General features: G+C 40.0%; 1 long non-coding RNA gene across 1 annotated transcript; it reads right to left on the reverse strand.

Annotated features, from left to right (window-relative positions):
• Positions 1 to 2,067: 2,067 nt before the first annotated feature.
• LOC125923916 (uncharacterized) lies at positions 2,068 to 5,504 on the reverse strand. Its single transcript, XR_007458194.1, has 2 exons — positions 5,067 to 5,504; positions 2,068 to 3,760 (listed from the first exon to the last, which is right to left on the reverse strand). It is a non-coding gene; the product is annotated as an uncharacterized LOC125923916 (long non-coding RNA).
• Positions 5,505 to 5,730: the final 226 nt, after the last annotated feature.

Consider the following 5,730-nt stretch of genomic DNA (forward strand, 5'->3'; position numbering starts at 1 on the left):
CACACACACACACACACACACACGCGCTACCTTAACAAAATAGAAATCCGAAATCAAAGTGATTTTAATTTTTCTCTTTAAACTGCTCTGTATTTCCAGATTTTCATTTTAAAATTACCATTTTTTTTCTCCATACAAAGATTAAGAAAAAATTAGTAACCCTCTTGTCCTCAAGGTGACCAGTATCAACAGCTTTGTATATATACCTTTATCCTTTTGAATTCAAACATTTTTTGGGGGGGACGAGGGGGTCACTGTTGTCTTTGCAAAACTGAGATCCTAATAGGAACACTGCTTTGCATCCTGGTTTTCATTCTTTAAAACACATCCCAGTCTCCAGAAAGTTTTAATGTGTCCTTTTTTATTTGTGCATAACATCCCATAGAATGGATCAACTATGGTCTACTCAATCATTTAGTTACCGATAGAGAGTCAAGCCCTTTCCAGTTTTGTCACCACAAATAGGTCTGTATTGCTCAAATATTCTACTATAATCATGTAATACTTATATTAGAAAACAGCATGTAAAATATAAAAACGAGAGAGATAATTAGAGTCAAGAGGCACGCTGAACCTGTTTGCTGAACAAACAGGTAAATAAATGTATTAAAATGTTACCTGGGAGCAGAGCCACATAGCATTTCTGTCTTGAAATAATCATTTCATTGTGGGCCCTGTCTCCCAGTGTAGCCAGCACAGGCCTTGAGATCAGGAACCACGCCTCTTTCCTCCTGGTCTCTTCCAAATTGCAGAGCGCAGCCCTACAGAGGGCGGGTGGCCCTAGACCTACCCAGTCCAGTGTGCTCTAACAATTTCCTTGGAAAACAGCTATTTAGATTTCAGAACGAAAATTTCCCATGTGTATAATGTTACAAGACTGGATTCCCAGGCCAGCCCACAAATTCTTATTTTAACCCAGAATGAAGGTAAACGAGATACTTACATTGTTATAGTTTCTTATTTTTTCTGTGGTAAAATATTTCTGAATTCCAAATGAGCATCTGTATGCAGAGAACCCTTCTCTACTGTGTGTGCGTGTGTGCGTGTGTGTGCGTGTGTGTGCGTGTGTGTGTGTGTGTGTGTGGTGGGCAGGGGGAGGGAAAGAAAAAGGAACAGCGATTCTTTCCTTCACTGCCCTCAAATGAGATGTTTTCTCTCCCCTTCTGCTGATCTGGTCGTATGTGGAAACTGAGCAAGCAGAATAGGAAAGAGGATGACTAAATACGAAAGTGCCAGAAAGACGAAATGCAAAAAGAACAAATTTAACATAAAAGTTGGATGTTTTTCTTAGAGTCCCCATTCATATTTGAGATCTAAGAATTTGAATTTGATTGCTAACAATATACTAACTGAAATCTGCATATAAGTGAAATAAAAACTTATAGAAAAGATACTTTAGTTGTTACAGATTTCTCTTAATTTGTTTTCTTTTTCAAATAGCATATTTAAAACATAATGTGAATCAAAGCCAAAGTTTATTTAAATATTAATGATCATGAGATGTATTACTTATGAATAGCTATTGATCTGGACACACAGTGATTTATAAGTTTGTTGTTACATGTTCATTCGGAGAGTCAATGTTTGAACTAAGATAAAAACACAGATGTGTTTTTAGATTTCTTTTTTTTTAAACATGAAATTTATTGTCAAACTGGTTTCCATACAATACCGAGGGCTCATCCCAACAGGTGCCCTCCTCAATACCCATCACCCACCCTCCCCTCCCTCCCACGACCCATTAACCCTCAGTTTGTTCTCGGTTTTTAAGAGTCTCTTATTTTTTGGCTCCCTCCCTCTCTAACCTTTTTTTTTTCCCTCCCCCATGGTCTTCTGGTAAGTTTCTCAGGATCCACATAAGAGTGAAAACATATGGTATCTGTCTTTTTCTGTATGACTTATTTCACTTAGCATAACACTCTCTAGGTCCATCCACGTTGCTACAAAAGGCCATATTTCATTCTTTCTCATTGCCAAGTAGTATTCCATTGTGTATATAAACCACAATTTCTTTATCCATTCATAAGTTGATGGACATTTAGCCTCTTCCCATAGTTTGGCTCTTGTTGAGAATGCTGCTATAAACATTGGGGTACAAGTGCCCCTATGCATCAGTACTCCTGTATCCCTTGGGTAAATTCCTAACAGTGCTATTGCTGGGTCATAGGGTAGATCTATTTTTAATTTTCTGAGGAACCTCCACACTGCTTTCCAGAGCGGCTGCACCAGTTTGCATTCCCACCAACAGTGCAAGAGGGTTCCCGATTCTCCACATCCTCTCCAGCATCTATAGTCTCCTGATTTGTTCATTTTGGCCACCCTGACTGGCGTGAAGTGATATCTGAGTGTGGTTTTGATTTGTATTTCCCTGATGAAGAGCGATGTTGAGCATCTTTTCATGTGCCTGTTGGCCACACAGATGTGTTTTTAAAAATGAATGTTTTGATAAAATAAAAGATTAGGAGAAACTGTGTAACATTTGTAGGAAGAATCGTCTTCCGTGTAACTTAAAGAGACATAGTTTAAAAATTCTTAAAAGACTGTAGTGTAAAATATAAGGTCTATTAATCAGTGCTTTCTTTTTTGAAGTACTATGCTAGCTAAAACTTACAAGTTATTTACATAAAGATCATATATCAAGAAATAATTCTCTGAAATTGCCTATTAAATATTATTTAAAATTTTACTTTAATAAAAATAAAATCTATTCTTAAAAATGTTAATTTTTCCACAGGAAAAAAATTAGCCATAGTTCCATCACTCAAAGACAACCACTGTTAATGTTTCGATGTGGTTCTGTTTGGTCTTATTTAATAAAGATATCTTTGGGGTGGTTATACTGTGCATGTAAAACATTAGGGAGCTGGGTGGCTCAGTCGGGTAAGCTTCTGACTCTGGCTCAGGTCACGATCTCGCCATCGGGCTCTGTGCTGACAGCTCAGAGCCAGGAGCCTGCTGCGCATTCTGTGTCTCCCTCTCCCTCTGCCCTTCCCCTCCTCACACTCTGTCTCTCTCTCTCGCAAAAATAAACATTAAAAAAAAACATTTTGGGGTGCCTGGGTGGCTCAGTCGGTTAAGCGGCCGACTTCGGCTCAGGTCTTGATCTCGCGGTCCGTGAGTTAGAGCCCCGCGTCGGGCTCTGTGCTGACGGCTCAGAGCCTGGAGCCTGTTTCAGAGTCTGTGTCTCCCTCTCTCTGACCCTCCCCCGTTCATGCTCTGTCTCTCTCTGTCTCAAAAATAAATAAACATTAAAAAAAAAATTAAAAAAAAAACATTTTCTTTTTACCCTCAATGCGGTACAAATACTATCCTATTTATCTTAAGTTCATCATAAGCAAAAATACCAACAAAAGGAACAGTTTGTATGTGGGAACACACGGATAAGTCTTGTGAAAGATGACGGGATTGCGGTAATGTTTCTCTAGTTTCTCAATGAGGGAAAAAGTTTTGCCCAAAGGTGTCATAAAAGCATGACCTCAACTGCATACATGGAAACAAGAGGTCATGATTCTGTTGGTTCTGCATCACTGCAAAGATGAGAAGTTCTTATCAAAGATGGGAAAGAGAAACAAAGAAAAACGGGAGACAATTGAGCACGTTGATGATGACCTTATATGTGGGTACCTCTCATGTGGCTGGTTCCACTCTATCAAGGCGTACAACCACCTCTGTCGCTTGGTATCCGTATTTCTTTCTCTCCTTCAGTCTGAACGCCTTTCCACTCATGGTTGGTTGTGTTTTCTTTCTTATCTCCAGTTGTCTGAAAATGAAATAAAACGAACAGCCAGTTTTTGTGGCTTAGTTTTTAAATGGAAAAAAAAATTTTTTTTTTAAAGCAACAGAACCTTTTCCCTAAATGGAATCTTACCCAGAACCTCAATATGTAAAACAGAAAAAAGTGGACCTTCTTCGGTCATCAAGGAGGGAGTAGTGCAGAAACCAAGATCCACAGCTTGAGGTTGAGAAAATATGTGATGGGCTGTTTAAAACAACATTTGCTTTCAACTTACAAAACGTTCAAGGCAAACCATGGAGTTTTACTTATGCTGATTGTTCTGCCAACAAAAATTCAGTTTTGTGAAAACGATTTATTACACATGGAGTTTCTGACAGAAGAAAAAGATCTGAAAATTTTTGGAAATCAAAAAACTTGAATACATTTGGAGCCACTGAACTTTGGAATGAATGTTGATTTTGTGGTGACCGAACCTCTGAAAATGATCACTGTTCACTCAAAACAGTCTGAGGAAATTACCTCAGTTGAATATTTCTTCTCTTTTTCCCTCTTCCTTAAGGGAAGTTTCTTGAGGGGCAAAGAGAATGAAGAAAAAACTTATTTTATTTTTGCAGATGAAAATCAGAGAGAAAGTTAACAGGAAATAAATATTTTTTTGCTTTTTAAAAAATGTTTATATTATTTATTTTGAGAGAGAGAGACAGAGAGAGAGAGAGACAGAGAGACAGGGCCAGACAGAAAAGGAGAGAGAATCCCAAGCAGATCCAGTGCTGGCAGCATGGAGCCCGATGTGGGGGCTCAATCCTGTGAACATGAGATCAAGACCTGAGCTGAAATCAAGAGTCGGACTCTTAACCAACTGAGCCACCCAGGCGCCCCGTAACAGGAAATAAATATTTTAACTGAGGAATTAAAAATGAATATAAAAAGACAAAACTGTTTCAGAGATCATAAATGTGTTGTATCTCCTTAGCAAATTCAACATATAAGGGAGAGGGCAATGAGAAAACAGTTGTAAATTCTCGTTAGAAACCAACAAATTAAGAAATCCTTGCATTTCACTGTTGAGGCGACAATTGGGAAATTTATAACATGACCTTTTAAAACCACAGAACCTGTGGAAATCTTCCCATTGATGGCAGAATAAAGTCCAAACTTCTCCATCTGGTGTCTGCTCACCTTGCCTCTGCCCAGGGCCTTCTTTCCCTCATTTCTAACTCTGAAGTCACACATTCCTTCCATTCCCAGAATATGCCAGACCCTTTTGCTTCTTAGGGCCTTAGTCCCCCACTCTTTCCTCTGCCCACCGGCTTCAGTGCATAATTGGTACCTGTTATGTGTTGAATTGTGTCCGCCACTCCATTCATTTGTGGAAGTCATAACCTTCAGTACTCAGAATGCGACCTTATGTGGAAACAGGTCCTTGCCGATGTAATTGAAGATGAGATCATCCTGGAGTAGGGTGGGCCCCGAATCCAATGACTGGTGTCCTGATAAAAAGAAGTTTGGACTCAGGTGCATTCCCCAGAGAACACCTGGTGAAGTTGAAGGCAGAGATCAGAGATCATTTGCAAGCCCAAGAAGGGCCAGGAGTCCTGGCAAAGCACCAGAAGCCAGGAGGCATGGAGCAAATCCCTCCCTCGGCCTCACAAGGAACCGACCCTGTGACACCTGGATCTTGAACTACCAGCTTCCTAACTGTGAGACAATACAGTGCTGTTATTTAAGTTGCCCAGTGTATGGTCCTTTGTGATGGCAACCCCAGGAAACGAATACCTTCAAGCCATTTTCTCAGGGGAACCTTCCCTGACCACCTAGATTCTGCCAGTGTTTTCAGGGGGAGCTCTTGCTTATTTCCTTCAGAACACCAATACAAATCTGTAACTGTGTTATTGGTTGGTTTGTCTGTTGACGTCACCCCCACTGGAATGTAAGGTCCGGGAGAGCCAGGGCTTGTCTTGTTCCTACTTCCTTCACGGCAGCTCTCAGTACCG

This window comes from Panthera uncia, chromosome B1, assembly GCF_023721935.1.
Source record: "Panthera uncia isolate 11264 chromosome B1, Puncia_PCG_1.0, whole genome shotgun sequence".
NCBI classification, from domain to species: domain Eukaryota; kingdom Metazoa; phylum Chordata; class Mammalia; order Carnivora; family Felidae; genus Panthera; species Panthera uncia.